The sequence below is a fragment of the Mus pahari genome, chromosome 8 (assembly GCF_900095145.1).
Source record: "Mus pahari chromosome 8, PAHARI_EIJ_v1.1, whole genome shotgun sequence".
Classification (NCBI taxonomy): domain Eukaryota; kingdom Metazoa; phylum Chordata; class Mammalia; order Rodentia; family Muridae; genus Mus; species Mus pahari.
In genome coordinates this window covers 108,800,510-108,817,117 of record NC_034597.1, presented here as the reverse complement: position 1 = coordinate 108,817,117, position 16,608 = coordinate 108,800,510, and the positions used below count along the sequence as shown (strand labels likewise).

Here is a 16,608-nt window from a genome sequence, read left to right as displayed (position 1 = left end):
TGGAGTAGGTGTGTCACTGTGGTTGTGGGTTTTAAGACCCTCATCCTAGCTGCCTGGAAGCCAGTCTTCTGCTGGCAGCCTTCAGATAAAGATGTAGAACTCTCAGCTCCTCCTGCACCATACCTGCCTGGATGCAGCCATGTTCCTGCCTTGATGATGATGGACTGAACCTCTGAACCTGTAAGCCAGCCTCAATTAAATGTTGTCCTTATAAGAGTTGCCTTGGTCATAGTGTCTGTTCACAGCAGTAAAACCCTAACTAAGATAGTTAGAAATACAGCAGCCATATGTCCTGAGTTTCCTGGGAGGACTGGCTTTTAAATATTCTTTTTTTTAAATTATTTTTTTAAATCTATCTATCTATCTATCTATCTATCTATCTATCTATCTATCTATCTAAGTACACTGTAGCTGTCTTCAAACTCACCAGAAGAGGGCATCAGATCTCATTACAGGTGGTTGTGAGCCACCTTGTGGTTGCTGGGATTTGAACTCAGGATCTTTGGAAGAACAGTCAGTGCTCTTACTGTTGAGTCATCCCACTAGCCCATTTTAAACATTCTTATCAGAGCATGTGCTCCACATTATAAAGGAAAGCACTTTATTGGGGCTGGCTTACAGGTTCAGAGGTTTAGTCCATTATCCTCATGATGGGAAGCATGGCTGTGTGCAGGCGAACATGGTGCTGGAGAGGTAGCTAAAGAGTTCTACACCAGGATCTGCAGGCAGCAGGAAGAAAGAGACGCTGGGCTTGGCTGGAGCATTTGCAACCTCAAAGCCCACCCTCTCTGACACACTGCCTCCACCAAGGATGAATCTCCTAATTGTATAACTCCCTATGAGCATATGGAGCCACTTCCACTCAAACCATCACGTCAACCTTTCATAAAGAACTGGGTTAAACCCCAGCACCAGAAAGAAAAAGACAAGGTTAAGTAAATCAACAACAAAACAGAACAACCTTTAAAAATCCACAAAGAGCTTACATGCTTTGGTGACTTCAGCTATGGCCAAGCCTGCTTTTGACGTTTGATCCAAAGCTTACATATTGACAGGTGCAAACAGGTGCACATACACACATGCAGCCACAGAGGACATTCTGCACATCCATTCTCTCTTCTTGTTTCCCACGATTTCCCGCCAGGGAGCCTGGTGGAAGTGACCTGGGATTACCCTCTTTTCCTTGGCCTGGACTAGTCATTGGCTCCTACCTGCTTGTTGCCTCCTGACAGCTAGCTCATTGCTGCTCCCCCACGCTATACACTCAGGACCCTGTGGTGCCCGGCATGTTCTAGCATATGAAAATTATGTGCTCATCTTGACCCTTGATGAGAATTGGAGCTGACGGTTTTCTGGACACACACACACACACACACACACACACACACACACACACATTGTTCTCACCTACTCTTTGTGCCTTCCTCTCATGGAAACTGGTGAATTATGAAGTTGGTCAGAATCTACTTGACTGAACTCCATGCTCCCAGCCCCCTCTGTGTTTATCTTCCCCCCACCTCACCCCAACTTTCACTTAGATGCTTTGGTTTTGAGGTCAAAGGGAAGACAACAGAGTGAGTGCATTTAACAGCTCTGCTCTCTCATAAGGAGCATGGCATCCTCGCTTTTCTGCCTTTCTGCCTTGCTGAGATGCTGATTGCTAAAGCTTTGATTTCTGGGCTCTCACCTGATTGTGAGTTTCTCAGCTTCCTAAGTTGTTAGAGGGCAGTGAGGGAGGGCAGGAGTGTGCTGTCCTCTTCAGTCACCTAGGCACTCACTCCACTGTGAATCACATCTACTTTTAAATAGAGAACCTATCATTCTTGAACTTCATAGGCTCAAATCAAGTCCTAGAAAAAGAAGTACATCAACAATTTTGAGAGACACGGGGGGGGGGGGGGGGGGGGGGGGGGGGGGGGGGGGGGGGGGGGGGGGGGGGGGGGGGGGGGGGGGGGAGAGTCAGACAGAGAGAGACAGACAGAGAGACAGAGAGAGAGAGAGAGAGAGAGAGAGAGAGAGAGAGAGAGAGAGAGAGAGAGACTTTTTTTTTTGGTCTTTCGAGACAGGGTTTCTCTGTGTAGTCTGGGCTGTCCTGGAACTCTCTCTGTAGACCAGGCTGACCTCGAACTCAGAAATTCACCTGCCTCTGCCTCCCAAATGCTGGGATTAAAGGCCTGTGCCACCACGCCTGGCCTAGAGAGAGACTCTTATAGTATGACCAAACTTTGAAATGCCTTTGAAAGTGTTATAGAAAAGAAAAGAAAACTACCTGGTGGTGGTGGCTCATACCTTTAATGCTGTGCACCTGAGAGGCAGAGGCAGGAGGATTTCTGAGTTTGAGGCCAGGCTGCTCTAGAGAATGAGTTCCAGAACAGCCAGGGCTACGCAGAGAAACCCTGTCTCAACCCTCTCACCCCCCCCCCCAAATAAATAAACGAAGGGGGGGGGAGAGAGAGGGAGAACTAAAACTGATTTTTCCAGCTGCTTGCTCTGGGCATCCTGTCCCCCCTGCGGAGCTGTCTAAACTGCAGTACTTGGTGTGACCCGCACCTGGAGGCCTAACTTCTGCCCTTTCTGTGAACAGGTAGCCCGCTCTCTAAGTGAACCCATAAAGTTGTTCTCCCCACCTCCCACCTCCTCCCGGCCTCTTCACTGCATCCCCTAAGTGGTGAGAACATAGGAGATCTGAACCTATTGTCTAGCAAAGAGATCTTCTCCTTCTTCCAGATCATTCTGGGTTTGTGTTATTGCTTCTGGCTACATCTTCCAACTGAGCTTTCTCCCATGGTTTCAATTTCTTTGTATGTTTGCCATATTTTTTCAGCCTCTTTTTCAAGTTTTTTTTTTTTTTAAATGGTCTCACTCAGTCTGTAGTCCAGGTTGGCCTAGAACTCCCAGATTGCCATCTGGTTGCGTTCGTAGTTAATTTATTTAATAATATGCACTTGACCCCATATCTTTCCCTTATTTCATAGTCTATTAATTTTTTTTCTTTTTTGTTTTTTTTTTGTTTGTTTGTTTGCTTTTCTTTTTATTTTAGTCTATTAATTTTTTTCACCTTTTTTTTTTTTTAGATTTTATTTATTTATTATATGTAAGTACACTGTAGCTGTCTTTGGACACTCCAGAAGAGGGAGTCAGATCTCGTTAAGGATGGTTTGAGCCACCATGTGGTTGCTGGGATTTGAACTCTGCACCTTTGGAAGAGCAGTTGGGTGCTCTTACCCGCTGAGCCATCTCTCCAGCATGTCTATTAATTTTTATCATAGAATAATAGTTCATTTCAGAGATGTACCACAATTCATCTATCAACTCTTGGTTATTTTAAACTTTCGACATTATGGACAGAACCATCTGTGTAGAGCTTGGTGTGTGAACATAGTTTGAATTCTTTTTTTTTTCTTCTTCTTCTTAAGTTGGAAAATAACTTTATTTGTTGTAGGGCATTGGCCAGAGTCCCCTTAGAACTTGTGAAGCTGCATCTTGGTGCCAGCAGCCTTGGTGACTTTGAGCACAGTGAACAGAACAGTCAGGGGCCTGCACTCTTCCACAGTGTAACAGGGGACATATTCATGTTCTTGTGACACTTCTCAAAGCGATTGCATTTTCAGATGTAATGGAGATGGTCCCAGTGGATGACAGTGCATCTTCATCTACGTTACAACACCAGATGGGATCCGACCTCCTGGATGGAGACATTACCAGGGAAGGGGCATTTCTTGTCTATGTAGGTGCCCTCGATGGCCTCCTTGGGCATCTTGAATCCTAGACAGATGTTCTTATAGCACTGAGGGAGTTCTTCCTTGTTGGTTTCTCCCAGCAGAACACGTTTCTTGTTTTGAAAGATTGTACGCTGCTTTTGGTAAGCACACTCTGTCTGAATGTCTGTCTGTCTTCCCGGCAGCCTGAGAAAAGGAGAGGTAGGCCCACTCCCGGCTTCCTTATTCACCACGCAAGGTCTTCATAGTTCTTTAGTGTAAACATCAAGTAGTGCAAGTACTGGGTCATATAACTCACATACATCTAATTCTGTAGGAAACTGCCAAAATAGAGGTTGGGGAGATAACTCAGTCAGTGTGTGCCCCATAAACAAGAGGACTCAGTTTGGCCCCGAACCCGTGTGAAAGTGCGCCTTGTGTCCGCGCACACTTGGATTCCCCGTGCTGGGGAAGTGGAGGCGAGATGATCCCTGGAGCCTGCTGACCAGCCAGTCAATCCTAATGGTGAGCTCCAAATCTGTGAGAGACCTTGACTGAAGGAGGAGAAGAGTTCCTGAGGGTGACACCCCAGGTTGTCTTTTCATCCCCATGAATGTGCACACAGACTCATCCACACCCCCAACATGGGCACCCCCATGATGTTAACACGTGCACACATGTGTATTTAAAGAATAAGAAACAAACTGCCAAAAAAAAAAAAATCACATAGAGGAGCCAGGCTGTATTGTTCCTTTTCAGTTCCTGTGATAAAGCACTGAGACCAAGGCAACTTACAGAAGGGAGGGTTTATTTTGGGCTTACAGTTCCCGAGGGCTGAGCCTATCACTGTCTCGCTGGGGAAGTACTGCACAGGCAGGAAGCACAATGAGTGACTTGGAAATGGTGCTGTAGCTTTTGAAACCCCCAAGCCCACTCCCAGTGACACATTTCCTCCATCAAGGCCACGCCTCATAAACCTCCCCAAGCTGTGAAAACTGCAGACCAAGGATTCAAATGTCCCAGACTCTGAGAAACAGCTCCCTTCAACCCCACACAGACCGTTTTACATCCCAGTCAGGAGAGAGTGGAAATGCCTGCTGCTTCATGTCAGCATTTGGTAGCTTTGGTGTTCTGGATTCAAGCAGTGCTGTCAAGATAGCAGTGAGACCTCAGAGTTGTCTCAAGTTAATATCCCTGCTGCTAGAAGGTGTGAAGCATCCTGATAGGTGTGAAGAATCCTGATAGGTGTGAAGAATCCTGATAGAAGAAGGTGTGAAGCATCCTGATAGAAGAAGGTATAAAGCATCCTGATAGAAGTTGTGAAGCATCCTGATAGAAGTTGTGAAGCATCCTGCTAGAAGGTGTGAAGCATCCTGCTAGAAGGTGTGAAGCATCCTGCTAGAAGGTGTGAAGCATCCTGATAGAAGTTGTGAAGCATCCTGGTAGAAGAAGGTGTAAAGCATCCTGATAGAAGAAGGTGTGAAGAATCCTGATAGAAGAAGGTATGAAGCATCCTACTAGATAGAAGAAGGTATGAAGTATACTGCTAGAAGGTGTGAAGCATTCTAATAGGTGAAAAGCATCCTGCTGATAGAAGGTGTGAAGCCCAATTCACTAATTCTCTCTTTTACTGATGGATTTTATATCCACAGAGTCACTGCCAAGTTCACATCATCTCGGCTTTTGCTTGCTGTCTCTGGGAGTTTCATTAATTTCTTTTATTTTACACTGAGAAGCCATTTTTGTTAATTTTTTTTTTTTTTTTTTTTTTTTTTGGATTTTCGAAATAGGGTTTCTCTGTATAGCTCTGGCTGTCCTGGAACTCACTTTGTAGACCAGGCTGGCCTCGAACTCAGAAATCCGCCTGCCTCTGCCTCCCAAGTGCTGGGATTAAAGGCGTGCGCCACCACTGCCCGGCATTTTTGTTAAATTTTATGATGGGCATAAGATCTGCGTCTGTATTTACTTTTGATGCCCAGTATCCCAGCACCATTTGACAAAGGTCCATCTTCCTCCGTTGCCTTGCCTTTGCTATTTTTGGTTTTGTTACTGGTGACAGAACTGGCATCCTTGTCTGTGTATCTCTGAAATATATCCCTTCCCCTTTTATATCTTTTAGATTTCTTTGAGACAAGGTCTTGCTAAATTGCCCAGGCTGGTCTTTCACTCACTCTGTAGTGTAGAGAGAACTTTTTCTTGCAATGTTTCCTGCTTTGGCCTTCCAGTTCTGTTCCACCACAGCCTCCTTTTTTGTCAAAGGGCACTTGGTTTATGTACAGGAGTCCTCTGCTTCACTAATCTAATGTTTTTTTTTCCCCCATTATTCTTCATTGTCTTAGGTGCTGTAGTTTTATAGTAAGTCTTGAAGCTGAGTGGAGTCTGTCCTTCAACCTTGTTCTTTTTCTTCCGTATTGTGTTGGCTATTACTGCTTGCCCATGCCAACTTCAGAACCAACCTATCAATAACTTCAAATAATTAGTCAGTATTTAAATTTAGGTTACGTTGAATCTAAAAATCAAATTGGCAAGAACAACATTTTAAGATGATTGAGTCTTCCTATCCATGAACATGGAATATCTCTCCATATGTGCAGTTTTTCCTTGATAGCTTTTTTTTTTTTGGACTTATTTATTATATATACAGCATTCTACCTGCATGTTTGTCTGCAAGCCAGAAGAGGGCACCAGATCTCATTGCAGATGGTTATGAGCCACTATGTGGCTGTGGGGAAGTGAACTCAGGACCTCTGGAAGAGCTGACAATGCTCTTAACCTCTGAACCATCTCTCCACCACCCCACCCCCCTTTCTTGACATCTTTAATTGGGGTTTGTAGTCTTCTTTGTGCAGATTTTGTTCATTCTTTAAGAAGTATGCATAAGCTTTTTTATATGCTAATGTAAATGGCACTTTGTTTTAAAATTCAAATTCCTCAGCAGTCTTTGTGAGTCCGATTTTATACAGTTTTGAAATCTGAGTTCCATCATTCTCTAATCGCTGCGCCCTTTGTATTTTCACCCAAACATTTGATGAAAACCAAAGATTCATCCAGAAGCTATCTCCTCGGAATCCAATTAGTTACGTTTAAACCCTTCATTCAAAAACAGGAAATGAATTTTTCTTTAGCTATTATTTAGAAACTTGGTGACCCTATCATTCTCTCTTTCCCTTTGCTTCATAAGCATTGGTGTTTTCTTTTCTAGGGATTGCTGTCAATTATTTGCCTCTGTAACCTCCCCCCCTTCTCCTAATGGATGTAAATGTTCCCACTGTAAGCTCAGAAAATGACTCTAGGGGCTGGGGAGATGGCTCCCTGTGCAAGGTGCTTGCTATGCAAGCTGGAAGACCTGAGTTGGAGTCACAGCAACTAACTAAAAAGCCAGACTTTGCAGCTCGCACTGTAACCCCAGCCTTGGATATGGGGACAGGAGGGTGGGTACAAGAGAGGTTGCTGGCCAGTCAGTCAGTCCAGTCAGTTAGTGAGCTTCAGGTTCAGTGAGAGACCCTGTCTCAAATGAGTAAATTAATAGATAGATAGATAGATAACGGAGAGTAACAGAGGGAGACATGCAGTGTCAGTCTCTCACCTTCATGTGTGAGCAGAGACATTTGTACACACACACAGGGGCACACACAGGCACATGCAGAAAGGCACACTCATGTGAATATACATACAGACACATACACAGGAATATACACACACAAACACACAGGAGCACACACAGGCACATACATAGGGGTACACACATAGGAAAACACGGGCACACACAGGCACATACACGGGCACACACAGGCACATACATAGGGATACACACATAGGAAAACACGGGCACACACACAGGCGCGCACACACACACACAGAGTAAACTAACTTCTCATCTCTCCTTTGGTCTCCTCTGTCCTCAGCTACAGCAGGATCAGAGAGTCCTCACCACACCAGCCATTCTACTAGATTTTTAAGACTTGGTGACTGAGCAACTTTTCTTCACTTAGTGCTGAGTTCAACTGTTCCTTGACCTCTGAACTCACCCTTGTTGTCCGACACGTGACTGTCCCTTTACCTGGTCCCAGGGCTACTGACCTTCATTGCTTGTCTGATTGGATCACCACTGTCCCTTACTTTCTGCCGCCACGCCTCAGCCCACATATCACCTACATCTTCTTCATCAGCACTGTCAGAAACGCTGCTCTCAACAGACAAAGTACTGCCTGTTTCATGACCCTTCCTTCCCGACATTCATCCTCATCCTTGTCCTATTGGTCTGGGTAGCCTCCAGCTGCACGAAGCAAGCTGTCTTGTTTTGGTACATGCATAGGCTCCTGTTAGTTAGAAAGGATGTAGAGTCCAGAGATTTCCAGGGTACAACCCTGGGAGATAGACACCTCTACTAAAAATATTCATAGAGATGCAAAAAGTAAATACCCGTTATTTGTTTTGTTTTGTTTTTGTTTTTTGAGACAGGGTTTCTCTGTATAGCCCTGGCTATCCTGGAACTCACTCTGTAGAACAGGCTGGCCCTGAACTCCCAGAGAACTGCTTAATTTTGCTTCTTGGGTACTGGAATTAAAGGTGTGAACCACCACCACCCAGCTTCCCAGTAATAATTATTTTTTTTTTTTAAAAATCTGATTTTCGTATTTTCATTTGACCCAAACCATATATAGCTCTATTAATTTCCCTATTACCCTTCTCATTCACCAAATGGTATATCAGGAAGACTTAAAGCTGTCTTAGAAGTCCTGTCAGGCCCAGCCTGTGAGGAGGCAGCCTTACAGTCTTCAGCACGTCCTCTCTGTGACTCATTTCCTCATGGGTAACGCAAAAACACTACTTTGGTGCCAACTTGCTGTAAGGAGGCGGGGGGTTGAGAAAGCTGGTCACGGGGCTATCGGTTTTATTTCACTGATGGTTTTGATCATAAGTGTTTATGAAACTGCACTCCTGTCTAGGGTCAGTCTGAATATCTTATATTATTTTTGGCTTTTCTGTGAACTCTATAGAGAACATGATGGAAAAACACTCCTAGTACAACAGTCTGAGCAGCAGCATCCATAAAAGGCAGTATGCTGGCTTGCCAGGGTGAATGATTTCATAACCAACCTGTGAGCTGAGAGTCCACTCCACATCTGAAAGCACATTGGCACAGAAGGGAGACAGTTCCTTTTTTTTCCTTCTTCTTCTTTCATATTTCATCTCTTAGATCCTTTTTCAGGCTGGAAATCCTTTTCCTCTCCACAGGAAGATGACTGTTCCTAAGAGAAACCTTCACAGTCAAGAGTCACACCCTGCAATGCAGAAATCCCACAACAGATAATCTGCAGGGGATTAGCCAAGTGCCTGCTGTGCCTGATGTGTGCTAAATGTGGAGTCTCACAGAAATGGACATAGAGTCAGACTGCATGTTATTTATTTGAGAGTCTCAGGAAGTCTGCAAGTGAACAGAGGATCCATCAAAAAACTAAAGGTGGTAGTGGCAGGCCAGCTGCTATGGGTAAAGGGTGATCAACTCCAAGGGGGGTGGGGAAGTATGTGCCTAGCATGCTTGAGCCCCTGGGTCCAACTCCAGCACTTCATAAACTTTGAGTGTAATCCTAACGTAATCCAAGGTAGAGGCAGGAGAACCAGCAATTCAAAGTCATTCTGAGCTACGCAAGAGTTTGAGGCCAGCCGGAGAACTATGATACCCTGCTTCAAAACACAGAAATTAAAAAACAAACAACAAACAAAAAACTCATTCCCACTGGAGAACTCTGAGAACCACATCTGAGCGTTAGCAAAGCCAAGGACAGTCCTCATACATTCAAGTTCAAGATGCTCCTATAAACCGGCCGTGGTGGTGCACACCTTTAATCCCAGCACTCGGGAGGCAGAGGCAGGTGGATTTCTGAGTTCGAGGCCAGCCTGGTCTACAAAGTGAGTTCCAGGACAGCCAGGGCTATACAGAGAAACTCTGTCTCGAAAAACCAAAAAAAAAAAAAAAAAAAAAAAAAGTGGGTAAGAGCACCCGACTGCTCTTCCGAAGGTCCAGAGTTTAAATCCCAGCAACCACATGGTGGCTCACAACCATCCATAACAAGATCTGACGCCCTCTTCGGAGTGTCTGAAGACAGCTACATTGTACTTACATATAATAAATAAATAAATCTTTTTAAAAAAATCCTATAAGAATAACCTTCCCAGGGGCTAGAGAAGGCTCAGTAAGTAATTAAGAGAGAGCACTGACTGTTCTGTCAGAGGTCCAGTTCAATTCCCAGCAACCACATAGTGGCTCACAACCATCTGTAATGGGATCTGATGCCTTCTTCTGGTGTGTCTGAAGACAGCTGCCATATATATATATATATATATATATATATATATATATATATATATATATATATAATAAAAATAAAAGACTAACCTTCCCAGTGCGTCTGAATTCCCTCCACACAGGTACAGTGTGTTCCAAAGACACAAAAGCTTTCAAGTGGTGCTTTCAGGCTTTCAGATCTGCTGTATGTTGAAGTGGATGCCACGGGGTTTAGGAGCCGGGCACAGAAGGCACTTGTGTAGAAAGACATTAAGAACGAAGCCTCCATGACTACCTCAAGCTGGAGGGAGCCCATAAAGACACCCATCCATCCATTTGTTTAATAAGTTATTGGAGTGGGCAAGGAGTACAAGAGAGAATGGCAAAATCTTGTTCTAATAGGGGTGACAAGTCTAAAGGCCTGGGCGCAAACCCCAGGTACGCTGAGGTGCGCATGCGCAGTGACCAGGTCTGTGGTGCCAGGCTTTGACGACTCACCAATTGACACATGTGACAGCTGGGAGTGGACAGGAAACTCCTGCCTTCTGAAGCTGGCTGCTTGAACTATTTAGCCTTTCCCCAGAGAGAAAACCCTTGTGCAGGGTTAAACCTTGAGCTGGGAGAAGGGACTTTCACCTGCTCCTCTGAGAGGGAAGACTCACCGAAAATGAGCAGAGGGAGCCTGGTGGGAGGGTCAGAGGGCAAAACAGACTCAGGACAGGAAGCAGCCCGGGCTCCCCTAGAAGTGTGTTCTCTGGTGAGGCAGTGTGACTCAGGCCAGTGCAAGGGATGCCAAGACTGGCCCACGCCCATGCCTGCAGGGAGAGGCAGCTAAGATCCATCCGGCAATGAACTGATCTGGTCCTGAGAACAGTCAAGGCTGAGCTGTGGATAACAGGATGTTTAGGGTGTTTGCTGCTGGGTGCTGGGGCAGGTGGTGTGGGACAGACTTTGCTTGGGGTGGTGCAGCGCGCGCGCACAAACTCACATCAACTCACACCAGGGCAGGGGAGTTGGTTACAGGGAGCAGGGGATGACTCCATAGTAGCTGCATCAGCAGAAAGCCTAACTCTGGTGGAAACCCTGGAAAACTGCATCCCTAGAGCCCTGATTGTTTCTTGCAGGCTGAGCACCCTAGTCCAAACTTCTCCCTCTGCACTTTGGCTAGACAGTCTCAGCCTCCCTCCTGCCCCCCGAAACTGTTTCCTTCCTGTTTTACATCTCAGCAACAGGTGGAGATGACTTTTATACAAATGCGTTTGGGAGGGAGGTTGGGGGGCGGGGACTGGTCCTGGCTTTAGAGTGTTCTCTGGACTTTAGGGTGTTCTCCATGTCCTTAGAACCTTTCCTTGGTCTTACTGCTGCCTTTTTATAATTTCTTTTGCAGTTTCTGTCCGCAGAACGTTCTTGTCTATAACAGTGCCTGGCCCTTGGCGCACGCCTTTAGTCCCAGCACTCAGGAGGCAGAGTCAGGCGGATTTCTGAGTTCGAGGCCAGCCTGGTCTACAGAGTGAGTTCCAGGACAGCCAGGGCTACACAGAGAAACCCTGTCTTGAAAAACCAAAAAAAAAAAAAAAACAAAAAAAAAAACCACAAAACAAAAAACCAGTGCCTGGCCCATCATTTGGATCAGGAACTCAAGACCAAGTTCTCACCACAAAGGAGATGTATTTGCCCCAGAGGGAGAAAGGGCAGGGACTCAGAGACAAAGACGACAGGAGATAGAGGACCACCGGAGAGAAAGGGAAGAGAACAAGGGAGAGGGGGAAGGAATATCTGTCCTGGGGAGGGAGAGTCAAAGGACTGCCTCGGGATAGAGAGGAGACAGACATGGCCTATGGAAAAATGGCAGTTTATAAAGGTAAAGGATGAGGTGTTTAATTTTAATTGGGTAAATTAATTCGGTAAACCGAAGGGGTCTTTTGATTACCAGACTTCAATACTTGATGGCTGGACCTTGGTGGTCAGCCTCAGGAGGAGGAAATGGCCCAATAAGGGAATAGACCTTGGGGGTTAGCTTTAAGGATGAAATCTAGTGGTTTTTAGCAAGGCAGGGGGAATGAAAGAGAAGGGTTAGGCCTCTCAGAGCTATGTTTGATGCTTGGGCTGGCTGGAGTCCCTTTAGTTCTTTTCGGGGTGTCCTGGGATATTAGGAAGATTGTGATAAAAACGTTGTGACTAATGTCCCCTCCCTGGTTTCAGATAAGCTCGACTGTGTGTTTCCAGGAAGGCGAGGCTGTGGCCAGCACAGGTGGTGCCTGGAGAGCTTTCCTGTCAAGGATGTCACCTCTGACCTCACCTCTGACCTCACACTTCCCTTTCAGACTCACTATGTATGCACTATTCTGGGTCCAGCACAGTACTTTCCTGCACTCTGCTGCTGGGAGTTCCAGATCCTCCTGATCCACTGCTGGGAGGGCCTTGCCTCAACATTTGCTTAGGCCACCTTGCATTGAAACATAAGTACTTTGTTACTCTGTGAAGCAGTTGAAATGATACATGAAGGTTCAACATGTAACTGGGGGCTGGGGCTGGGGCTGGGGCTGGGGCTGGGGCTTGTTTGTTAACATGCTTACCTAGTACACAGGAGGCCTTGGGTGTGGCAGTATGCACCTGTAATCCCAGCTCTTGGGAGGTATAGGCCAAGGATTACCACAAGGTTATCTTTAGTGGGCCAGCCTGAGCTAACAATGTAACTCTTTTTATACTGTCTGAAATGTATAACATACTGAATTTCTAGACTGAGATGCTCCGAGAATGTTTGGTGACAAAGCACGTTAAAGCACAAAACAGCCATCTCATCTAAACCCAAAGGATAAGAAACCAAAAGCCATTATTGTCCACGCCCTCCGACTTTCCATACTGTCTTCACGGATGAATGTGAGGCATACGTGTGGTATGTGGGCCCTGGGGCAAGTGAGGGCCAGACTTTGGCAAATGTACTCTTACATTCTTTTAAAAAGGGAAGCAAGCCTTCTGTTGCTCTTGGTACTCTGCAGTATCCCCCAACCTCCCATCCCCCTCCCACTCAGAGAGACACAGGCAGCCAGCCATCTCAGCCAGCCAGGGCAGGCGGGAGAACTACATGCCTTCTGAACATTTTCATTTCGTTTTAATTGCATGTTTATAGGTTACTGGGAAATTAAAAATTGTGTGTTCTTGTTACAGCAGGCACCCACAGCAAAGGGAGAAAAAAAGAGTCGGCTACACAAAGACAGAGAAAAAGAGCAAGAAAAGGAGATTCCACAAGAAGAAGCCAGAGGAAAAGGACAGGGTTACTTTTCTTCCCGCCCAAAATTGAGTTGTAAGAACCCGGAGCTTTCCCTAGTATGGCTGTTGCTGGCATTCATGTTACAAGAGTTTGAATAATGTCAGACATTCAGTAGTGACTCTTCACCGTTTCCACCAACAGTATAGCTTGACAATGTCACTGGAGAGAGAAAGATGGGGCTCCATGGCCAGCTCATCTAAAGAGATTCCTTGGTAAATTCCAGGCCAGTGAGAGATCCTGTCTAAAACAACAAGATTGTCCTCTGATGCCAGATGTGGTGGAGCACGCCTTTAATCCCAGCACTCAGGAGGCAGAGGCAGGCAGATTTCTGAGTTCGAGGCCAGCCTGGTCTACAAAGTGAGTTCCAGGACAGTCAGGGCTATACCGAGAAATCAAATCCTGTCTTGAAAAACAAAAACAAAAACAAAAACAAAAAGATTGTCCTCTGGTCTCCACATACATATGTATCTATGTACACACACACTCACTCACACACACACATACACACACACACACACACTTACACATATACACACACTCATATGCTTACACATACGCACTTACAAACACACTCATACCCACTCACACACTCACATACACTCACACACACTCACAGTAACATACACACACTCACACTTACACATATACACTCACAATATACTCATAAATACACACATACACTCATCCACACACTCGCACATCAATCCAATATATCAGTTTTGATGACAAAACTCTATTCTTGACCTTTTCTTTATTATCACCCTTGAATCTGACTAAAGTGTACTTATTATTTGTTTATATGTGAGGTCTTCTTTCTTTTCATTTTATTGAGAACTCCATTTCCACAAACCCCCACACTGCTAAAAACAGGAGCTATTTTAAAAATTAGGTTAGGAGTATTTTCCCCTTTCTTTAAATCTTTAAGAAATGGACAAGAAGTAGGTTATGCCCTACTTCTAGAAAAGGGCTGTGCTAGCTAAGGAACATATAACAGGAACAGCTGCAAAACGCATCCTTCTCTTTCTTATGAAATATTGGCACTAGCAAAGGTGATATTGCCCACATGTGTGACTTTGTCTCTTGCAGAGTAGAAAGATGTGGATTTATATATTTCAAAACTAAAGAGAAGCTCACAACAAAAAGAAAGACACGGTCTTAAGAAAATAAAAAAACACAGAGCAAACTAGGATGGGTTTACGAATGACCAAAAAGGAAGACAGAAAAAGAAACATCTCTTGATGATGCAGGACCATTGCAGGGACATTCCAATAAGGAGTCCTGGAGTTCTGGGGATGGAGCTCAGGACTCTGTGCGTGCTAGACACAGACCCTACCAACTGAGCTGAGAATCAGCCCCAGACTGAAGTTTGAAAAGTTACTTTCTGATTTTTCATTGTAAGTAGGAGAGCAAAAGAACAGGCGTCTCATTCTTGACTCATGATTGGTCTCTGTTTTAAAAAATATTTACTTTGTTATGTGTATGAGTGTTTGCCTGCAAGTATGTATGTGCGCCATGCTTCTGCTGGTCCACGAAGAGGCCAGAAGAGGGCGCTAGAACTGGAGCTGTAGTTAGAGTCCATTGGGAGCGCCATGTGGGTGCTGGAAACCAAACACTGGGTCCTCTGCAGAGGAGTAAGAGCCAGGGTCCTAACCCTAACCCTGCATACTTGTTCTTATGTCACTGTAACTTACCTCAGAGGACAAAAGCCAGCTGTTAATTTTATCACCTACAAAACTTAACACTGCAATAGTTATAAAAACTATAGTTTATAGGTGTTCAGAGAACATCCTTGTCAGCTGAACTGGGACAAGAAGCACGACATACGTAACATGCGCAGATTCAGTTAGTGATGCCAAGCGCTAGAGAGATGGCACAGTGGTTAAGAACACTGTTGTAGAGGCCCCAAGTCCCCAGCACCGGTGTCAGAAGGCTCACAGCCTCCTGTGACTCTAGCTCCAGAGAATCCAGTGGGTATTGCACTCATATGTGCAAATCGACACATCTATAGACAAACGTGCTTTAGAAAGATGCAGTGCAGCCGGGCGTGGTGGCGCACGCCTTTAATCCCAGCACTCGGGAGGCAGAGGCAGGCAGATTTCTGAGTTCAAGGCCAGCCTGGTCTACAGAGTGAATTCCCGGACAGCCAGGGCTATACAGAGAAACCCTGGCTCAAAAAAAAAAAGAAAAAAAGAAAGATGCAGTGCTAAGCAGTTCTTTTTTGTTTGTTTGTTTGTTTGTTTTTTTGTTTTTGTTTTTTTGAGACAAGGTTTCTCTGTATAGTCCTGGTTGTCCTGGAACTCACTCTGTGGACCAGGCTGCCCTCGAACTCACAGAGATCCTCCTGCCTCTCCCTCCTGATCTAAAGGCATGTGACACCACCACCTGACCTCTTTCCTTGTCTTTTTCTTCCTTTCTCCATTCTCTTGAGTTCCAGCCCCTGGGTCATTCCAACCCTAACAAGAGCCGAAGCTGGTAGGTGTCTGACACCCTGAGGAAAGGGGCCTTTCTCCGAAGCTGTGACGTCAAGCTCATGGGCAGGGTTCTGAGAAGTATACAAGAGAACGTGGCAACTAATGATCCAGCTTCCTGAACAGAAAACCGGCCAACAACACAAACAGGAACATCAAAAATCACACAGGCTTGCACACCCCCAAAGGCGTAGAAAGAGAGCACCTTGGGGAAGTTCATCAACGCCTAGGCTCACATCCAAGACACACAGACAGGGTTCTGACTTAAATGACATCCACATCCTGCACCAGCTGCGAGTTCACACACACACACACACACACACACACACACACACACCAAGAGGGCAGATCTGAGTCTGCTGCACACTTTGAAATGGGTTTGTGACTCTCCTGGAATGTGTGAGGCCGAATTCGATCCTCAAAAAGAACAAATGCTTTTAGCTGGGTGTGGGATTTGCTCCTGTAACAGCTCTTGAGAGGCTGAGGAAGAATCTGGAACTCAAGGACAACTTCAACCATAGGAGACCCTGTCCAAACAACAACAACCACTTAAAACAAAAGCAAAGCCTGAACACTATAGTAGAACACAAGCAGAAAAATTTTGTATAGCACTTGAAGAAACCCCATGTCTTCTAATTAAAGTCCAGATTTAGCCTAAAATGATCCAGCATACAAATGTACCAGGAAAATCCCAACCAGTGCAGTAAGATACAGTACCGACGTGACACAGATGTTAGACACAGACACAGGATTAGCAGGGAATCCTTTAGTGCTTGATATGAAAATGTGCTGGGGCTGGTGAGATGGCTCAGTGGGTAAGAGCACCCGACTGCTCTTCTGAAGGTCCAGAGTTCAAATCCCAGCAACCACATGGTGGCTCAC

The 16,608-nt window shown here is 45.4% G+C and overlaps 1 pseudogene; it reads right to left on the bottom strand.

Annotated features, from left to right (window-relative positions):
* Positions 1–3,461: 3,461 nt before the first annotated feature.
* The window catches only part of LOC110325167, an 18,141-nt pseudogene continuing 4,994 nt past the window's right edge, over positions 3,462–16,608 (bottom strand).